This window comes from Xenopus laevis, chromosome 3S, assembly GCF_017654675.1.
Source record: "Xenopus laevis strain J_2021 chromosome 3S, Xenopus_laevis_v10.1, whole genome shotgun sequence".
NCBI classification, from domain to species: Eukaryota; Metazoa; Chordata; class Amphibia; order Anura; family Pipidae; genus Xenopus; species Xenopus laevis.
In genome coordinates, this window is record NC_054376.1 from 32,943,723 (window position 1) to 32,966,642 (window position 22,920).

A 22,920-nucleotide genomic window follows, 5' to 3' on the forward strand; every position below is an offset into this window, starting at 1 on the left:
GAGCGGGAGTCCAAGCTCGAGTAGGGTAGGCAGATCGGAGGAACCAGGAAGATGCAGCCCACAATTCGGCTCCGGGGGAGGACATGGAGATGGATGGCGCCCCAGCGGGAGCAGCTCCACCTGTGGCGGGCGGTCCCTGGGGGGGGGGTTCCCCTTGCCAGGCCATGTCTCGGGATGGAAGGCGTGAGGAAGGGAGCAGACTGGGCAGTCGCACCAGGTCTAGGAGTAGGTCCGGCAGCAGATTTAGCAGGGGGGACAGTCAGCACCGGAGGGGGCATGGGCTGAGTAGAGAGAGTGGGCGTGATTCCGTTACTCACATGCATAATTTTCCTTCCGGTAGTGGGTCCGCCCCTAGGAGTTCCAGCCGGAGGGATGTCGGCGGTGACAACAGGTCGGCGGCCAGGGGCTCACGGCCGAGGAGTCGGCAGAGGGACGGAGAGCACGACACGGCCCACCATCCCAGGACTTTGGGAGGGCCAGGCGGTGAGTCTTCCACTACTTCTTCTGGAACAATTGATGCTACAGGTTTGCTGCAAGGCTTGAAAGAGTTGTTGGGGAAACTGGAGGCAGGGGGACCCCGGGAGGGGGTGGCCAAGGTGTGGGTAGGCAGTGGTGGGAGCGGGGTCAGCGAGGCAGGCAGGGGTGTGGGCGCGGTAGCCGCGAGGGCAGTGCAAACCACCGGGACGGCAGGTACGGGGGTTTCGGAGGGTGCCGGCGGGGTAGGGACAGGTGATCCGGGGAGTAGAGATGTCCCCGATCAGCCGACACAGGGAACCTTTCCGGAAGCGGCTCAGCGGGGGGCCTATGTATCCTTTGCAGGCCCCCTCGGATCACATGTCAAGAAGGAGGTTAAGGAGAAGATCTGGAAAGGGGAATTCATAGAGATTTATTCCCTTCTTCCATTAGAGGAATCGGTTGAGCTGAAGGATGAGGACAAAAAGGATGGAAAGAAGGAGGAGGAGGAGAGGAGCAAGCGGTACAGGAAAATTCCCAAGACATTTGGTAGCTGGCTTAGGGCATTTTGCATTTTAGCTAGTATAATTGGCGAAAAAAGACCAGAGCATTGTTCACCCCTCTTTTGCTATCTAGATGGGATTTGGGAGGCGTACAGGGTCTATGGTGGCTTGGCATGGTGGCGTTATGACGAGCAGTTTCGTCAGAGGCTAGCGGCCAATCCGGGAATGCGATGGGATCAATTGGACATGCCGTTATGGCTACGTTTGATGACGGCGCAAAAAACGCATCCTTTTCAGAGGGGCGCCGGTGGGGTTTCTCAGGGAGCCTCCCCGACGATTAACAAACTCGGTTTCTGCTGGCAGTTTAACGAGGGTCAATGTAAGTGGGCCGGCGCTTGTAAATTCAAACACGAGTGTTCGGGTTGCGGGGGAGCCCACCCTTACGCCAGATGTTTCAAGAAAGGGAAAGGAGGGACCAAATTGGCCGAGGCTCACAAGGGGGAGGACCCCAGTGAACCTCGACGCGATGCGGCCGTGGTTAGACAGGTACGGTAGACGGGGGGATGCAGAGATTTTGAGGGACGGCTTCCATCAGGGCTTTAGGATACCATTCCAACCCAGGGCGGGCGGGGCTATTTATGGGAATCTGAAGTCAGTAGAGCAAAACCCTGAGATAGTGCATCAGAAGCTGGGTAAGGAAGTAGAGTTAGGCCGGATGGCAGGCCCATTTGCAACCTCTCCGTTGGAGGACTTAAGGGTGTCTCCTCTGGGGGTGGTTCCCAAAAAAGAGCCGGGGAAGTTCCGCTTAATACACCATTTATCGTATCCGAAAGGCACTTCCGTGAATGATGATATTGATCCGGAACTCTGTTCGGTATCCTATACGTCTTTTGACCACGCGCTGGAGGTGGTTAAGAAGGCTGGGGAAGGGGCCTGGCTTGCAAAAGTGGATATTGAGTCCGCGTTCCGTTTGCTTCCCATTCACCCGGACTGTCATCATCTATTGGGATGCACCATGGACGGGTTTTATTATGTTGACCTCTGTCTTCCAATGGGTTGCTCGATATCGTGCGCCTACTTCGAGAAATTTAGCTCGTTTCTGGAGTGGGTGGTTCGTCAGCGGGCTAATGCAAGTGGCTTGGTTCATTATTTGGACGATTTTTTGTGCGTGGGCCCGGCTACTTCCGACGAGTGCCTGCATATTTTGGAGACACTCCAGGACGTAGCGAGGGAATTTGGAGTCCCTTTGGCTCCGGAAAAAACGGTGGGCCCGGTGACCTGCCTCTGTTTTTTGGGTTTGGAAATCGATACGAGGGCGGGCGAATGCCGATTGCCAGTTGATAAGTTGAGGGACTTGAGGCAATGGGTTGACCGTTTGGCGGTTCGGCGTAAAGCGACGGTTAGAGAAGTGCAATCTTTGTTAGGAAAACTTAATTTCGCCTGCAGGGTGATAGTCATGGGCAGGGTTTTTTGCCGCAGGTTGGGTCGGTCGCTGGTGGGGGCACTGGCACCACACCACCATGTTCGTCTGGCAAGGGAGGTCAGAAGTGATTTGCTGATTTGGCGGCGTTTCCTTGAATCGTTTAATGGAAAATTGTTATTCCCCGGGAAGGAGGTGACTAGTGCGGAGTTACAGCTGTTCACGGACGCGGCGGGGAGTCTCGGTTTCGGCGCATATCTGGAGGGCGACTGGTGCGCGGAGGTCTGGCCAGGGGAATGGGCTGGTTTGGGATTGACCAAGAATCTGTGCTTTTTGGAGCTGTTTCCCATAGTGGTAGCTCTCTTTTTGTGGGGGGACGATTTGAGGGACAGGAAAGTGATATTTGTTTCGGACAATTTGGGGGTCGTTCAGGCGATCAACAAGCAGTCGGCATCCTCGGCTGAGGTTGTGCGACTTCTGCAGGTCTTGGTGCTACGCTGCTTACAGCTTAATCTGGGTTTTCGGGCGGTGCACATTCCTGGGGTTCATAATGAGATTGCTGATTCTTTGTCTCGATTCCAGTGGGACCGTTTTCGACAGTTGGCTCCGTTGGCAAAAGACAAGGGCCGCCGCTTCCCGACATGCCTGTGGCAACTCGGGACGAAAGGATTAGAGGGTTGGTGCGATCATCAGTGGCCGAATCCACATGGACTGCATATGGTAAGGTCTGGAGAGAGTGGGAGCGGTTGATGCAATGGGCGTCAGGGACACATTCACCAGAGGGTAGGAGAGACTTGATGCTGTGGTGGGTATTTTGGATGGCGGAACAGGGTCGGTCAACAGCCCAGATTGAAAAGAGTAAGGCGGCGTTGGCATTTTGGTTCAAGTTACACGGGTGGGAGGATTTAACAAAAGGTTTTATTATTGGACAGGCGATTAAAGGCTTGAGGCGGCATAGTATTCGTCCGGACGGTAGGCGGCCGATGTCGGTGAATATGTTGGAACGGCTGGTGCAGTTGTTACAAGAGCTGTGCAAATCGCAGTACAAAGCATTGTTGTTCCGAGTGGCGTATGTTTTGGCGTTTTTTTGGGGCATTTAGGATCGGGGAGTTGGTGAGCCGCAGTAAGCGGGCACCGGGCGGTCTTCAGAGACTGGATGTTGAGTTGGGTGGAGATTTCGTGAGCATATGGTTGGCAAGATCGAAGACGGATCAGTTAGGCAAAGGGCGGCAAGTAGTGTTATATGCCTTAGAGGGTGGCCTGCTTTGCCCATATGGTACTGTGGTTCAGTTTTTGGCCTCCAGGCCGGGGCAGGAAGGCCCCTTCTTAATTCATGAAGATGGCATGCCGCTGACCAGATTTCAGTTTGTGACGGTTTTTAAAAAAGGTTTGGAGAAATTGGGCATGGCATCGGGGGAGTATGGCTCACATTCCTTTCGGATTGGGGCGGCTACGGAAGCAGCACGACTGGGCCTGGGCGAGAAAGAGGTGAAGCGGATTGGGAGGTGGGAGTCCAGGAGGTTTCGAAGTTATGTACGCCCATCGTTATTGCAATAATGTTGGGAGTTGGAGACTATTTACTGTGGATATGGTTGGGGATTTCATTCTCAATGGGTTGTGGTGCTTATTTTGTTTAAGGTGCTTGCCGGAGAGTATGGATCGTGGGACATTCCTTCGTGAGGAGGGCCGAAATGAGAGCCGCAGTTTGGAAGGATGGTCAGCAGCTGGGTTTCTCGGATCGCCTGGTAGAGGTAAAATGGTTTGGTTTTTCAGGTCTCCAATGGCCTGGCCTGCTTGATAGACTCCTGGAAAGAGCAGCAACACATGCTCACCCCCATGTTCTGGTATTGCACGTTGGGGGTAACGACATGGGAATTATGAGTCAAAAGGATTTGGTAAGGTTGATGAAATTTGATGTTGCTAAGATCCGTTCATTGTTTATGGGTGTGGTGGTGGTATGGTCCGAGATGGTACCTAGGCTGAACTGGAGGTGGGCAAGGAATCATGCGGCGATGGAAAGGAGCCGGGTCAAACTGAATAAGTTGCTTGGCACCTTTATCAGAAGGTCAGGAGGGGTGGTGATACGACATAAAGAGCTGGAAACTGCCTTGCCCAGTTATTATACAAAGGATGGAGTTCACTTGACGGAGGTGGGCATGGATATATTTACGCTTAATGTGAAGGTGGGAGTTGCAAGAGCATTGCAGCTGTTGGATGGGGTAGCGCAGCCGGCATAAGGGGTTAAGCCGGCAGCGCAGTGGCGGTGTGGGGCTGCCCTAATGGGTAGCCAAAAAGGGGGGCTGGAGTGTTAAAGTCATACTGTCCTGGGGCTAGGCCTAGGGGCAAGGTGGCACAGTAAGTGAGCAAATAGGATGGAGGCTTGCTTAGGCTGGAGAACAAGTTCATTATCAAGAGTAATGGGAATTTATTATAATATAATGTTAAATGTTATGCAACCTTAAGCGGTTAAAAATGTTATGCAGCCTTAAGTGGTTAAATGTTATGCAGCCTTAAGCGGCTATTGTGTTTTTGTATAATGTCACAGCTTATTCATGTATTGGTTACAATATGGATAATAATATGGTGGAGATTAAAGGATTGTTTTACATGAGCTTTGGGAGTTTCAATAAATAAACTGTGGCCTTTTTCACCAAGAAATGTGGTATGTCTTTCTTGGGGGGGGGAGTTTAAAAGAGGGAATTAATGTTATTGAGTTATACTTAAGTCAAGAGGCCTATGGAGTGACCCTGGAACAGGTGGAGCGGAGTAAGGCATGACTGAGGGAACGAATAGTTAATTAAAGGGGGTTGGAGTAAATGGTGCATTATGGGGATTGTAGGCAGAGGAGAAATAAGGTGGGGCAGTACACAGATTATATAAGGGGGGAAAAAGTGCGGGAGATCAGTCTGTTAACTTACAGTGATCACAGGAAGCAATTTCCCGCCCGCCCGCCCTTTGAAGAGGGTTTTGGTTGAGGCTACGGATAGTAGCAGATTTGGCGGTGTGGGGCTGCCCTAATGGGTAGCCAAAAAGGGGGGCTGGAGTGTTAAAGTCATACTGTCCTGGGGCTAGGCCTAGGGGCAAGGTGGCACAGTAAGTGAGCAAATAGGATGGAGGCTTGCTTAGGCTGGAGAACAAGTTCATTATCAAGAGTAATGGGAATTTATTATAATATAATGTTAAATGTTATGCAACCTTAAGCGGTTAAAAATGTTATGCAGCCTTAAGTGGTTAAATGTTATGCAGCCTTAAGCGGCTATTGTGTTTTTGTATAATGTCACAGCTTATTCATGTATTGGTTACAATATGGATAATAATATGGTGGAGATTAAAGGATTGTTTTACATGAGCTTTGGGAGTTTCAATAAATAAGCTGTGGCCTTTTTCACCAAGAAATGTGGTATGTCTTTCTTGGGGGGGGGAGTTTAAAAGAGGGAATTAATGTTATTGAGTTATACTTAAGTCAAGCGTTGCATATCCTTAGCTCTAAAATGTCCTCAGTCCTACTGGCTAATAGAGATGTCGCGAACTGTTCGCCGGCGAACTTGTTCGCGCGAACATCGGGTGTTCGCGCTCGCCGGAAGTTCGCGAACGTCGCGCGACGTTCGCCATTTTGGGTTCGCCATTGTTGGCGCTTTTTTTTGCCCTCTCACCCCAGACCAGCAGGTACATGGCAGCCAATCAGGAAGCTCTCCCCTGGACCACTCCCCTTCCCTATAAAAACCGAAGCCCTGCAGCGTTTTTTCACTCTGCCTGTGTGTGCTGAAGAGATAGTGTAGGGAGAGAGCTGCTGCCTGTTAGTGATTTCAGGGACAGTTGAAAGTTTGCTGGCTAGTAATCGTTTTGATACTGCTCTGTTATTGGAGGGACAGAAGTCTGCAGGGGTTTGAGGGACATTTAAGCTTAGGTAGCTTTGCTGGCTAGTAATCTACCTTCTACTGCAGTGCTCTGTATGTAGCTGCAGTGGGCAGCTGTCCTGCTTCTGATCTCATCTGCTGACTGCTGCAATAACAGTAGTCCTTGTAAGGACTGCTTTTATTTATTTTTTTGTTGTTTTACTACTACTACTACTACTACTACTACTATAAGAGCCCAGTGCTATTAGTCTAGCAGTGTTGGGGAGTGGGACTGGTGTGCTAATCTGCTGCTCCTAGTAGTTCAGCAGCACCAACTTTAATTTTTTTTTTTTAATATTCATTTTTTTTTTATTTTACTTTTTTTTATTTTACTACCGCTGTAGTAGTGTATAAGTTGACCTTTTAGGCATTATTTGCCCTGTAGGCATTATTTGCACACTGTTTTCTTCAACCCGCCATCGAGCTGTGTGACCTTGTTCCCATTCTGTCTAAATATCCATAATATTACCGTCTCCAGAAAAAACACCGGAGTCACTTTTTTCAAGCAGCATTCATATATTTTACGTAATCCGTATCCACCGCTGTAGTAGTGTATACGTTGGCCTTGTAGGCATTATTTGCACACTGTTTTCTTCAACCCGCCATCGAGCTGTGTGACCTTGTTCCCATTCTGTCTAAATATCCATAATATTACCGTCTCCAGAAAAACACCGGAGTCACTTTTTTCAAGCAGCATTCATATATTTTACGTAATCCGTATCCACCGCTGTAGTAGTGTATACGTTGGCCTTGTAGGCATTATTTGCACACTGTTTTCTTCAACCCGCCATCGAGCTGTGTGACCTTGTTCCCATTCTGTCTAAATATCCATAATATTACCGTCTCCAGAAAAAACACCGGAGTCACTTTTTTCAAGCAGCCATAATATATTTTACGTAATCCGTATCCACCGCTGTAGTAGTGTATACGTTGGCCTTGTAGGCATTATTTGCACACTGTTTTCTTCAACCCGCCATCGAGCTGTGTGACCTTGTTCCCATTCTGTCTAAATATCCATAATATTACCGTCTCCAGAAAAAACACCGGAGTCACTTTTTTCAAGCAGCATTCATATATTTTACGTAATCCGTATCCACCGCTGTAGTAGTGTATACGTTGGCCTTGTAGGCATTATTTGCACACTGTTTTCTTCAACCCGCCATCGAGCTGTGTGACCTTGTTCCCATTCTGTCTAAATATCCATAATATTACCGTCTCCAGAAAAAACACCGGAGTCACTTTTTTCAAGCAGCCATAATATATTTTACGTAATGGCGAAAAATGACTATTTTCAGCATTTATATGGCATATTTTTTCTGGCAACTGTGCTTCAGTGGCTGCGTCCAAAAAAACTGGGCAAACAATGCCTACAAGGTCAACGTATGGCAGTTGTTTAAAGAGAACAGTAGATTACTAGCCAGCAAAGCTACCTAAGCTAAAATGTCCCTCAAATCCCTGCAGACTTCTGTCCCTCCAATACAGAGCAGTATCAAGCAGATTACTAGCCAGCAAACTTACTATCATCTGTCCCTGAAATCACTAACAGCTCTCCCCCTACACTATCTCTTCCAAGCACACACAGGCAGATTTTTCAGATACATTTTTGCCCTTGATCCCCCTCTGGCATGCCACTGTCCAGGTCGTTGCACCCTTTAAACAACTTTAAAATCATTTTTCTGGCCAGAAATGTCTTTTCTAGATGTTAAAGTTCGCATTTTTGCGCAAGTTCGCGAATATGTTCGCGAACTTTTTTTCCGACGTTCGCTACATCCCTACTGGCTAAGAATCAATTTGCGATGCAATTCAGTTTAGAAAATCTGAGGAGAGAAAACTTCTCCTAATTCAGTTTCAGTCTTATCCCATAGAGCTTTCACTGTGAAATAATTTTTCCTGAATTTAATTGCATATCAAATTGAATCTCAGCCATGAGTTTTCATATTACCAACCTTTTTCTCTTTGAATATAATCTGGCCCATTTTGGCCCCTTTTTTTAAAAACAAAAATGTGCCAGTTAATGATATTCTTTTAAACATAGAAGAAAGAACTGAAAATAGTTGTTTTGCCTGTTCCACTTCATGCTGCCTCATTTCCCAGGCTGTGCAGGGAACTCATTCTCACACTTATATAAGCAGGTGTGTTATTGTTTGGGCTATTTTTCAAATCTGGCCCATTTTGGCCCCTTTTTTTAAAAACAAAAATGTGCCAGTAAATGATATTCTTTTAAACATAGAAGAAAGAACTGAAAATAGTTGTTTTGCCTGTTCCACTTCCTGCTGCCTCATTTCCCAGGCTGTGCAGGGAACTCATTCTCACACTTATATAAGCAGGTGTGTTATTGTTTGGGCTATTTTTCACCCAGAGCACATTGAAGGTGAATATTAGAGAGTAATATCTCTTTTAGTTTTTCAATTAAGACAGTAGCATCAGAAGCAGCAAAAAACTAGCCAGTGGTGCCTTTTGAGAATTGCTTCTGCTTCATAAAATCAATTACATTTGGGGTTAACTATCAGTGCTCAGTCTACTACAGGTACACTGGGTGCAGCTACTTTTAGGAACCTAAGTTTGAATTTTAGAAATAACTTCTGTAAAGTTTTTACTGATATGGAGTCTAAAAAATATTCCTGTATTGTGGTCCACAGCTGTTTTTTTTTTTTTTCAATCCTTCTGCAGAGATTATGTGCATAGCTCTTTAACATACTGGGGGTTATTTATTAAACCTCAAATTTATCTGGTCGGGCTTTTTGGGGCAAAAACTGGAATTTTCTGTAGAAATAAAAACTGGAATTTTTTTAGATTTATTATACCCAGATGCTGCAAAAAGCCTGAATCCGAAAACCCACCTTCTCAGATCTGTTGAGGTCCTGTATAAGTCAATGGGAGAGGCACTAATCTCAATTTGAAGTTATCGTTGCTTTCTCTGAGTTTATTCTGAAAAATTCGGGGGTTTTGGGCAAAAACCAGAAAATATCGAGCTATTCAGAAAAAGAGTCAGAAAAAATCTGGAGATGATTCGGGTTATCATGTTTTTCCCGGTCCAATTAATTCGAGTTTTTTAAATAATAAATAAGGTCAAATTGAGAATGGGAGTTTGGTTATGGTTTTATTAATAAAATAATGATATACATTTGGAGTTTAGAAAATAACCCCCACTGTATATAATCTATATAGCATCCCTTTAAGAACAAAGCAAACACACTGACTTATTTTATAAATCTTACAACACTGCTCCTAGATTTCACTAACCTCTTTAAACCATTGTGGTATCTCTTAATCGCTAAGCCTAAAGGTAAATGGTTTTGTATGCAAATGCCCTTACTACAAATTCAGCTATAAAAATACCATCACCTCGCCGCCATATTCTTGTGCCATATGGAAATTACGGATGCAACTGATTATTGTTTTTTAAGACTTCCTGAGTGTAAATGCATTTCTAATGAGAGCAGTTTTGTTGAATAAATGGCAATATTAGCAACACAGAGGAGGCGGCAAGGGGGACACGAGGGGGAGGAAATGTAATTAAAAGAGTTTGATTGAAATGTACAAGATTTCATTGATTTAGATGCTAATGGGCAGCTACTTTTAACAGAGCTTATGTAGTGAGTACGAGTAAAAACAAGCTCTTCACATTTCTTTTTTAAAGACAGATTAATACCTGTGATAGGCAGATTATCTGTCCTCATGGGAAATCTTAATCATTGAAACTCTGGCCTGATATTAAATGTTGGCTAGCAAATCTGACTTTCTTCTCCGCTGAGGAGAGGCACAAATCCAGTTAATTCACTTTAATCTTTTATTTTCTTATTGTTGTTTTTCATCCATATTCTAGTCTTGATTATGAGCACAACTGGTAAATGTCCTCTGACAACTCTTACATCAAAATATTAAAATTAACTTGTACTTGGACAGAATACATAAGGAGACATTCTTACAATCCACCTCCATGACTATGGTGCAACATTTCAATAACAGGTTCACTCTAGCCGTATTAGTGATGTTAAGTCTACACTATAAGGCCATAAGTATACAGACATTAATCTAAACTCTCATTTTTATTAATGTGAAGTTCTTCCTCACTTTGTTGCTCAAACACACTTTGTCATAGTCTTCTGGGAAGGCTTTCCACAAGATGTTGGGACATTTGTTGGTGGAATTTGCTTTTATTCACATATCACTATCATCATTTATTTATATAGCGCTGAAAACTTACGCAGTGCTTTACTTTGGTTTATAATAAACGGGGAATAAATGGTGAATAACAAACAACAGTTTACAGAGTACAATAGGATCAGAGGGCCCTACTTGTGAGATATTACAAACTAAAGGTTAGGGTACAATTGAGACATTAGGATTTTGGAAAGATTTTGTGAGTTTTGTTACAGCAATGATTGATTAATTAAGGTACATTGAATAAGATTCTTTAAACAGGTGAGTCTTTAAGGAGCATTTGGAAAGAAGGAGAAAGTCTGAAGCTCAAGGCAGAGCGTTCCAGAGAAAAGCAAAGGCCCGAGATAAGTCTTGTAGAAGAGAGTGGGCTGAAATGAGAGTTGAAGTGAGATGAAGGTCAGAAGCAGAGGGAAGGTTGTGCAAAGGAGTGTATTTTGAGATCAGAGATGTAATATGGAGGGGACTTCATTGTTAAGGGCCTTGGTAGAGCCCCTAGAAGGACCCTGGTGAAGGGGGAGAAAAGTAGCACAGTAGTTTAGTACACAATGCTCCTCTGACAGTGTCAAATCCCCGGCTGGGAAAGGTTATATAGAGGGACGGGACCAAAAATGAGGACTGATGGGAATTGTAGTCTTCATGATTCCCTAGTGGTGCTAAAGGTCATATTTACAAGTTATAACCGACAAACTTGCTTTGTGACAAGGTTGTGTATTTCATGATGGCGGACCCCAGTAAATATAGTCTCATCATTTGTAGGGACGCACCCAGCTGTGAAACAAAACTGTGCTGGACCCCTGTGCCGAAAGTTTTTTGGAGAATTTTAATAATATAGAGAAAGCTGACATGGCCTGCTTCCTCTATAGTTATTGGATGCACCAAACTCTGTAAATAAGAATTCAGCTTAATCCAGACTGCTCTGCAATGGATTTGGCCAAATACTGAACCAATCCCTTGACGTGCATGAACATTTGGCATGAGCAGCAAATTTCGACCAGGGTTTGGTTTGAATCCTTAACTGAATCCTGGATTTGGTGCATACATAATCCATTGTGATTTCAAAGAATCACACCTTATGCAGGTTCTGAAGTTTAAATAAATATTTATTTTAATAAACCAGTAACTATTGGTTGATTTTTCGACAGTAAATAAATTGTTGTTTCATGACACTTTCATTGTAATGAAGTTACCTGGACTTATTATTGACATTACCCAGAGGTGTACAGTATAAGGTTCACATATGGAGGAACTAGTCTCCAGTGATAAAAGGATTCTTCCTTGTACTTCTCCTATTCCTCAGTCTAACTGCTTGAATCCCTATTCTGATGGGTGATACCATAGGGTGCTAACCTCCTGGCAAGCAATACAATTATATAATAAAAAAGTGAATGAAGTCAGTGCACTACTACGGACTAGTGAAGGAACTGAATATTATAGCCTGGACCATCTGTATGATTTTTTTTTCTCAACAGGGTTAAGTGATAATCAAAATATCACTTTAAGGAACTCTCAGTCCTCTGGAGAACGGAGGACATAAGGAGCAGAGTGTTTTCTGGAGGAGGGTGATGACTGTTTCAGTGTAATTTTTTGTGGAGGTAGATGGAATATAATAATATTGCAGCTGCTAATAGAGATGGAGATTATTTTGTTTGGTAGATGTTTCAATTGCCCATTATTCCATTTTGCAGATGATCCATGGCCCTTCCATAGCCTTCTAAAGACGTTCACATGTTTGTCATACAGTCAGTAAAATGAACTTGATTTTAGTACTTCTAGGTACCACAGATGGAAACATCAAGGTTCTTCTACTTTTTAACTAACTCTTCTTCACAAACTCATTACTTATATGTTTATAAGGAGAATGTAACTTGGTCTGGTTACATATAGAAGTTTACTAGTTTTATTTCTATTTGGCACAACACCAGCGGCAGCTATAGAAACTGCTGATTGACAGCTATGGATTATGGGACTAGGGCATATTTTGCTTATGTTACTGTATAAAGCCTATGTTACTATATAAACCCCTCTTTATCTTCAAATACTTGAAATTCTATTTTTTAATCTTCATAAGGCTTTGCTGGTAGTGGAAGTGAAGATAAGGCAAGAAGAGGAAACAAATATTGATTGCAAAAAAGGGCTAGATTAAAGAATCTCTTAAATGCCTTCTGTGTGCTGATTTCACATTCCATGACAAATACAACCTAACAAAAATGTATATTTCTATGTATGTGCCAGTTGATAAAATATAAATTAAACATTTGCATTGCCTATTCCCCCATCTCTTTCTGAAAGCAGCCAACATGCTGAATTATTGTGTTGCTTCCTATGTTAAGCCGGTGATTTCTTGCCCAGTTTAAATTGGATTTCCTTCCCTCTGTCATGTTGCCTGTCAAAATTAGGCATTCAAACCAGACAAAATTGTACCAAACAAGTGCCAAGTGTAAGAATTGTATGTTTTTTGTACATTCAGTCTACAGTATGTACATAACAAGCAATAGTTTACATACAGTTTACTGACATGGTTTTGTGAATTTAAATATTTCAGTTTTTTTTATTTGTTCCTCCATGGCAGTAGGTACCACTGCTGTAATCCCCTTATTTTTGAAATCCCATATTTTTTAGTTAATTGAATAAATCTGCTTGTAATTGTCTTGCTTATTGTTTGCTTTCCTTTAACTTGACAGGTGTAGCGTCAATCTGACGGGCCCCTCCCAACAACACCAAGCTTCTCCCCCCTTTCCTTAAATAACAAACCAATCACATGGTTGGTTTGTTGGGTAAAAAAGGCTGCAGCGTATTTATTGGATCACATAAATAATGACCAACATAAACCAAAACTGTTGAGTGTAGGGCAATGTATCAAATATTTAACTATTAAACGTACTTAACATCTGATAGCCTCTAAAGGCTGCAAAGAATTATACCCAATAGTGAGGGGCCCGCCTGGTGTTGTTCCTAGGCACAGCATTTCTCCGTATTTCACACCTCTTCCACCGGGCCCCTTCCAACAGGAACTAGGGATGCACCCAATCCAGGATTCAGCCTTTTTCAGAAGGATTCGGCTGAATCCCTCTACCCAGCCGAACCGAATCTGAATCCCAATTTACGTATGCAAATTAGGATTTGGATTCAGTTCGGTATTCAGCTGAATCAAATAGTGGATTCGGTGCATCCCTAACAGGAACCCCTGTTATGCCCTACACTTGTTACCACTATAACTGACTCCCCACTCAGGGGAGTCCTTCCCGCTGCAACATTATGCTAACACTTCCCCCTTACCCAACTACTCCCTTTATTCTGGGGAGGGTGGGTGGAAGCTGTTGAAAATAAGAGCACTCTACCTTTACTTCCTTCCTCTTTTAATCCCTCATGCCTCCACCCATCCCAATAGCAACCCAGGAACTATAGCCCCATATTCCTGTTGTTCCCAGTTCCTGGCTCACTCCCCGGGGCATTCTATCTTTTAAGGAGAATGAAACTACTTTATACTATTTCACTCCTCTGCAGAGACCTTCATCCTGCACCATGACACCCACATATCCAAATTGTAGCACAGTGGGAGTTGGTTGGCAATAGCTCTTTCGACTTCCTTTCCCTGGCTCTTTGGCAACCAGGGCCATGTGCAGTTGAAGCCGGAAACCTGATTCTCTTTCTTTAGCCAGGGACAAACAGAACCACACTTGCTTCATCAGGGAATGCAACTGGTTGGTTATATCTGCTTGAGAGCCATAGATAGAGACCATCAACCTGACTGAGCTTCTCTACTTTTCAGACAAATGTCACACCAAAACTTTACAGGGTAAAAAAGTAAGCCTGCCCATAATTATAAGGCATGGGGCGTGGTTCGGGAGAAGGGAGGGAGGTCTGTGGAGGGAACCAAATTGGTATAATCTTTTTGAACCCATAATATCAATTTAGAAGCATGTGATATCATTAGCCAGAATGATGTTTATATTGATGACAATTGTCACTGACTTAGGTCAGACCTCTGCCTCAATCGAAGGATAAATATATTAGAAAAGGGAGCACTTGTTTGTTTGGTTATTGATGACAATTGTGTCATGATTTGTTTTTACTTGTGTTTCTAATGGATAAGGAGCCCTTGTGTCTTCTGGCATTTTTTCCCCTTTAATATTTTGTTCTTCCGTTTGAAAATTGTTTGCCTTATCTTTAAAAACTATCTGGACTCCCTTTGCTTTGTAATGTTATATTTGTGAATCGGAGACCACAGTTGCTTTTTACAGACAATTCATTAGAAGGTCTCTATAAAGAGGAAAATGACAACTTCCATGTTTATAACTTTATAAGTCCAGTTAGACAGTGAGCCAAGGATTGCCAATCTTTGTAATTTTCCATGTTGTAAAATGAATCTATCTCTCATTAAAATGTGGAAACTATCCATCCAGCATTTTCCCATTGTAGATATTGGATTAAATCTGTTTTCTTTTCGTCTATTGACCAGGTAAGAGGTCTGTAAGTTGTCTAAGGGTTTTCCAGTTTATTTAACATAGAATTTTTTTTCCATAATGAAAGAAAATATTATACTAATGATGGCTATTAAAGCTATTTGTAAATGTAATTGCAACTGAAGGCAGCATTTGTTTATCCCTTTCTGTTCTCTGTTTTTGATTTTTCAGACAATGTAGCAGAAGACAAGTTCTCTTCTGGGTCTGTTAATCAGTTGTTTTCAGCTGCATTACATTTTAATTAATGAATATTGGAAGGTTGCCTACAATGACATTTTCCTTAATTAATTTTTTTGGTGGTAAATCCCTTCAAATATAAATGTTTTATGCCATTGTTGGCCATAGAATACGGAGCTGCCATAATTCTGCTGTAGTAACTACTTTGCAAGTATTCAGATATCAGTGTTGTATTTATCCTGAGAAATCACAATCCTCTGGCATCATTATATATTGATTTTTAATGAACCCTTACTCTCAAGCTTCATCTTTTTGATATTGATTTACATAATTCATTTTTTGAAATTGTACTTGCTTTGTTTGCCAATTAGGTTTTCACTTTCCATTTTAGCTAACTTGGTTATTTGTTTCAATTTCCACAGTTTCTAAATTACTTTTGTCTCCCCTCTGACTGATATGTGATTTTTTTCCCTTTCTTTCTTGTAATATAAATGTAAACTTTTTTTCTTTTCTTTTCCACCTGAATGTATAGATTTTTTTAAAGATTCTATTTATGATCATATTAATCATATTTTTTTACCCCAGTCTTGACATCATTGTAATGTTTGACATAAAATGTATGGGGCCTCCTTAACTGAGAAGAATATGATGAGTTTTGTGGATAACAAGCTGTGCAACTCTAGGCAGTCACTCAAATAAATAATAAATCACAGTCTTGCATAAAAATTAACATTACCTTGAGGGATGAAAACATAATTTTTCCTCTTTATAGATTAGTGGTAAGGCCTCACCTTGAGTATACAGTGCAGTTTTGAAAGTAAGTAGTAATTAAAGACTAACAAATGTCCTGCCAGATGATGTTGTGATGGCAAACTCTATGAATGCCTTTAACAGTAACATTAAAAAATGAAAGCGTTTTAAAGTAATGAAAATATCATGTACTGTTGCCCTATATTGCCCTATATTTGTCGCTGACACTAATGGGATATAACTAAGTACATGAACCATTCATCAGCTACATTTTGGGCCATACCTCTTCAATTTCCCCAGTCAGTATCCAGTATCCAGTATCCAGTTATTAAAATCCAAAGAACTGCCCATTTTCTGATTACAAAAGTAGTTTCTCATGTTGAACAAACTCTTAAAATGACCTTGCCTGTTATCTTACATTCTGAGAAAAGATTGACTAATATGGCTTCTGTCTTGTTACACCATTACTTCCTTTGATGTTTGATGTTCAAATCATGATTTTCCTGTTATAAGACCGCCTCTATTTCCCTATGACAATCATTCATAATGATCAATTAACTGCTTGAACCGCTTATCTCTCTGTATAGCTATTCATCATGCAGACCATTGACTGAATAACATTTTGATCAGTAATAGCAACTGATGTTGGGGAAGATACTTATATAAATGCCTTCCATTGTTCATTTGGTGTTGGGTTTATCCTCAACATGGAGCTACAACCTGCCAAACTGGCAATCGTTTTTTTTATTAGTGATGGGGTTTATATTATTTTTATATATTTTTCCTGTTGAAATAGTTGCTCATTACAAGTCATTTAATGGTACAGCTGTTGGGAAGACTGCTATATTGCCTTACATGCAATTGAAAAGGATGAGCTCCTGAAGAATACCCATATGTCCAGAATGCTTAGGACCTGGGGTTTTCTGCATAAGAGGTCTTTTTATAATTTGGACGTCCCTACCTTAATACAGGTATGGGACCTGTTATCCAGAATGCTCGGGACCTGGGGTCTTCCGGATAATGGATCTTTCTATAATTTGGATCTTCATACCTTAAGTCTACTAGCAAATCCTGTAAACATTAAATAAACCCAATAGGCTGGTTTTGCTTCCAATAAGGATTAATTATATCTTATTTTTGATCAAGTACACAATACTGTTTTATTATTACAGAGAAAAGGGAAATCCTTTTTTAAAATTCAGATTATTTGGATAAAATGGAGTCTATGGGAAACAGCCATTCCGTAATTCGGAGCTTTGTGGATAATGGGTTTCCGGATAATGGATCCCATACCTGTACTACTTAAATATCTTTTAAAAACTAAATAAACCCAATAGGGTTTTTTTTCCTCCAATAAGGATTATTATTAGAGATGCACCGAATCCAGGATTTGGTTCGGGATTCAGCCAGGATTCGGGCAAATCCTTCTGCCTGGCCGAAGTGAACCTGAATACTAATTTACATATGCAAATTAGGGGTGGTGAGGGAAATCGCTTAACTTTTTGTCACAAAACAAGGAAGTAAAAAATGTTTCCCCCTTCCCACCCATAATTTGCATATGCAAATTAGGATTCGGTTTGCTATTCTGCCGAATCTTTCGCAAAGGATTTGGGTAGTTCGGCAGAATCGAAAATATTGGATTCGGTGCATCCCTAAATATTATATTATCCGGAAAACCCATTATCCAGAAAGTTCCAAATTACGGAAAGACAGTCTCCCATAGACTCCATTATAATCAAATAATCCAATTTTTTACAAATTATTTCCTTTTTCTCTGTTATAATAAAAGAGTACTTTGTACTTGATCCAAACTAAGATATAATTAATCCTTATTGGAAACCAGCCTATTGGGTTTATTTAATGTTTACATCATTTTCTAGTAGTCGTAAGTCTATTGTTGATGACCATCCTGTAATTCTGAACTTTCTGGATAACAAGTTTCCAGTAGGATCCTATACCTGTATTGCAATACAAACATTAAAAGCCTTTTGGCAGCCAAGAAAAATTAAACTTTTACAGATTTAAGGGAAAAAAAAACAGCCAGCCAATATTGCCACATGTGTTGTTGGCATTGCAATTACATATGTAAGTGTAATTCCCAGTGGGTGATAAACTGTTGAAGAATGGCAACTCTATTATAATATAATATGTTGAACATTATAAAAAAATATTTAATTCCAAATATACTTCTCCCGCATCCACTGCATTATTCCTTTGTTTACGCCTGCTAGATTAAAGGGCTAATGTCTCTACCAAATTGTAATAGTTCATCATCTGTCATATTGATGCCAATGGCGATCCAATTTGACTTGCTATAACAAAGAGGGGCTTTTCATTTTGCCTTGATATAAAGTATATTGCCTTTTTTGCCGTGGGGAGCATTTATGCAATTACATTGAGCTGTAATAAAGGGAATGAAGATTTAGCCCTAACCCACAGCTAAATTGCAATTAAGGAGCCAGCTTCCTTGACAGGGAACTGATAAAGAGAAGTGAGTCCCTTTGTAATCAGAGTTGTCTGTGATGGGCGGCTGAGCTCTGTCTTGAGAGAGGGAGCACAACATATGTTGTGTAGAAAGTAGTTGCCTTTTTTATGTTTTCATTGTGTCCTGCTCCTGTTTAGGGATGTAGCGAACGGCGGAAAAAATGTTCGCGAACATATTCGCGAACTTGCGACAAAACATGCGAATAGTTCGCGAACGTCGCGAACCCCATAGACTTCAATGGGAAGGCGAATTTTAAAAGCTAGAAAAGACATTTCTGGCCAGAAAAATGATTTTAAAGTTGTTTAAAGGGTGCAACGACCTGGACAGTGGCCTGCCAGAGGGGGATCAAGGGCAAAAATGTATTCTGAAAATCCATTGTTGACACAGCGCTGCGTTTTGTGCTGTAAAGGGCAGAAATCACACTACGTCACTCAGGTGATGTTTCTGGACACGGAATGTGAAAAAGCTCACACAGCTAGGTGGCACTTGGTTAAAGACTGGGCAAATAATGCCTGCAAGGTCAACGTATACACTACAGCCGTTGGATACGGAATATATTATTGCTGCTTGAAAAACGTCACTCGGGTGGTGTTTCTGGAGACGGTATTATTATTGATATTTAGACAGCTAGGTGGCAGTTGTTTGAAGAACAGATGCAGATGAGAGATCAGCAGCAGGACAGCTGCCCACAGCAGCTACATACAGAGCACTGCAGTAGAAGGTAGATTACTAGCCAGCAAAGCTACCTAACCTAAAATGTCCCTCAAATCCCTGCAGAGTTCTGTCCCTACAATACAGAGCAGTATCAAGTAGATTACTAGCCAGCAAAGTTACTATCAACTGTCCCTCAAATCACTAACAGCTCTCTCCCTACACTAGCTCTTCAAGCACACACAGGCAGAATGAAAAAACGCTGCAGGGCTTCAGTTTATATATGGAAGGGGAGTGGTCCAGGGGGTGTGGGGGTGGTCCAGGAGGGAGAGCTTCCTGATTGGCTGCCATGTATCTGCTGGTCTGGGGTGAGAGGGCAAAAATAAGCGCCAGCTAAGGCGAACCCAAATTGGCGAACGTCGCGCGACGTTCGCGAACATTCGCCGAACGCGAATAGTCGATGTTCGCGCGAATTAGTTCGCGGGCGAACAGTCCGCGACATCCCTACTCCTGTTGTCTGTTTGATAGACTCAGGGCTTTGGTATGGAAGAAAATATAATTATTTGTGTAGCAACTGGGACTCAAAGCAGAATTTAAAGCAATCAAGGAAGTCATCATTGATGCACAAAGTACATTGGGTTCCCAAGAGATAAGTGGTTTGGACATGGTCACAAAGAATCCATGGGGACTGGGTACAATGCTCTCTGGTTAAGGTTCAGTATCAGAATACTTAACTTCTAGGTGAACTACTCCTCCAGTAACTATAATGGTGTACTGGACACAACACCTTTATTGTCTTATTAAAAACCTCAGCCTATTAGCTGAACTAGCTCTGTCAATGATTTTTTTTTTCATGTTTAGTTTAAAACGATGATGTCCTGCAAAAATGTCCAAGGAGATCTTTCCCTAACAATGGGAAACATATATACAGAGCCAGTCAGGAGCCAGGATAAACCCTCAGGGCAAAATTTTAGATCCTTAAAGATATCCTGTGACTCCAAAATTTCATATAAAAACAGAAAATACTTTATTGATGGTTACATTTTAAAATATATTTTTGTAGACCGATTAGTTCTCCATCTTACATGTTTCATAATTATTACATCATGGTGCCTCCAAAATATTTAAATCTGGACTTACTTCCTTTTAAATATTTGGAGGCACCATGATACCTTATGGCATATGAATAAGGACTGGTTGGTACGAAATGCATAAGGCAGAGAACTATGGGGTCTATACAAATGTGTAAGAATACCTGTGCGGCGGGGTCGTCCGCCGCGCCATCGGCGGGGACGCCCGCCGCACCATTCCTCTTCCTAGCGGCGCCAGCGTGTTTCCGCTGGCGCCGGCTGCTCATACGTCAGCTCGCAAAGGCACGAAATTCAAAAAGTATTTAAGCCAATTCAGTCCACAGTACATTGCCCGTGATAGAAACTTGTTTCTGTGGTTCCTGAAGCCTTGTGCTATCTGTTCCTGTGTATCTTCAGTCTGTTAATCTGGTTTTGATCCCTGCCTGTTCCTGACAATTCTGATATCCGAATCCTGACTTTTGCCTGCATGTCGACTACTCTTTCTGCTTGACCCCATCTGTTTGATTACCCGGTTTTGACCCTTGCCTGCCTGACAATTCTTGATATCTGCCTGCCTCGACCCTGCCTGTCTGACGATTCTCTTGCCTGCTCCATTTGTACCGTGACCTTCGGCCCAAAAGACTATCTACCTGCCGTGCCCTTCTGCCAGCCAGAACATCTCGTCTTGTACCCCTCGTTAAGTCCAGGTGGCACCCAAGTAAGCTGAGGGCTCCTCCCGAAGCCCAACGGTGGTCACACTACTGGTGAAGCCGAGCCGAGACCAGGGTACTTGGCACCTGTTCTGGTATTGGGTGCCGGCCGTGACAAAATGAGTCACAGCATATTTTTGAGAATCTGAACCATGGAGATCTTTGACATGCTGTGGGGACATAAAACCTTTTCTACTGTGACTTTGAAAGCTAGGAAATAAACAGAATCAATTGCTTTACATAGCTATCACCTCAAACCAACACAACATTACATTATCAGGATTAAATGATTAGACTTTAAGAAGTCTTTGAAATTAGGGGTACAATCGTAATATTTCTCAGCCACATCCAAAGCCAGGGTGACATCAGTGGCACAGATAAAGCCATAAACCCAGGAGAAAAGACTCTGAACACTGTTAAGGCAAACAGCCACAATCTTCAGCCCAGCATAATGGAATTATATCCACTGATGTTGCAAACACCTAGAAACACATCGTCTGCATCTGCCCATTATATATACAATATATGTCCTGATCTCTTGCATGTGGATGTAATGCCATAATGAGACACCAGATGGTAGTGTCGGGAATTTGAAGGAAATGCAATGAGCAGCCTTACGCAGTCAGAAGCTGGACATATGGATGGAGCATTAGCACCTAATTCTTTCTTTGCTTGTTGCTTTGTGTAAAGGATTGTATTCTTGCATTGAACATTCATGGACATAACCCGCTGCAGCATGAATAGTACAAATTACATTAAAATACTCCCTGCTTTAAGTAAATGAAGTACATTGTATGCAATAAATACAAGAGTACAAGAGCATTCAATCTATAGAAAACAGTAAAATAAAGGGGCTCTATCATGATATGAACAGCTAGCTTGGAACGCTGCATTGTTTACTATAGTGTAGTGTCTCCCCTTCTTTCCATTCACTGAATTGAACAGCAGATGTGAGCAGCCCTTAATTAGGCATCAGGTAAGGGTTCAACACACAGATAATATTTACTTAGTCTGCTGAGTGAGAAGATCACAGAAAACAAGAATGGAAAAAGTCCTGAGACTGCAGCTGCTCATGCTGTTGGCGTGTGTAGAGTCAGATCTGCATTTACTTTTATTGTCAATATAAGATGTGTTTAATATTGGAAAGGTTGCTGGTTAAATGACACACGGAAGTAGGTGAAGCATTTGTGCCATTGCATTGTAAATAACAATTTCATTGCCAGCAGGTAGCCTGGGTAATGCTGATGGGTAAATAATAGGGATAAGGAACAGTTGGGACTGTAAAACATGAAACACCTTTATTCTGTAAGGGTGATTGCAGATTTGTTGACCATGGTTAAATCTGTCCATGGACAACAAATCTCCAAAATGTGCTTTCCCACTGGCAATTAAGTAAATTACGGGCGCAAGGGAAATTTGGGCGATTTTGGACAACAAAGCACCACATATGTTATACCAACAGTGATTTATTTAGTAGTTTATTGCCATTGGGAGATTTGTCACCCACAAAACAGCAAATGTAACTGCGGGCAACAAATGTCCCCATCTGCCATTACCCAAAGGACTGTTTTTTAGTGATGAGCAATTTTTTTTCGGCAGGCATAGATTTGCGCTAAAATTCCGCATTTCACCATCTGCAAATTTTTTTAAATCTGCAATGGAAAAAAGTCACCACAAGAAAAAACACTCATTGACTTTAATACATCTGGAGTAAGAAAAAAGAAATTTTGTCGCCTATTGACTTTAATGTGTTCCGTGAATTTTTCAGCGTTTCTCCAATTTTTCAGCAGTTTCCCGAATTTTTATGTGAAGCAAAATGGGACAGATTTGCTCATTGGGTTTCCCTTAAAGGAAAACTATACCCCCAAAATGAACACTTAAGCAACAGATAGTTCATATCATATTAAGTGGCATATTAAAGAATCTTACCAAACTGGAATAAATATTTAAGTAAATATTACCCTTTTACATCTCTTGCCTTGAGCCACCATTTTGTGATGGTCTGTGTGCTGCCTCAGAGATCACCTGACCAGAAATACTGCAGCTCTAACTGTAACAGGAAGAAGTGTGGAAGCAAAAGACACAACTCTGTCTGTTAATTGGCTCATGTGACCTAACATGTATAGTTTGTTGGTATGTTTGTGAGTACAGTGAATCCTACGATCCCAAAGGGCGGCC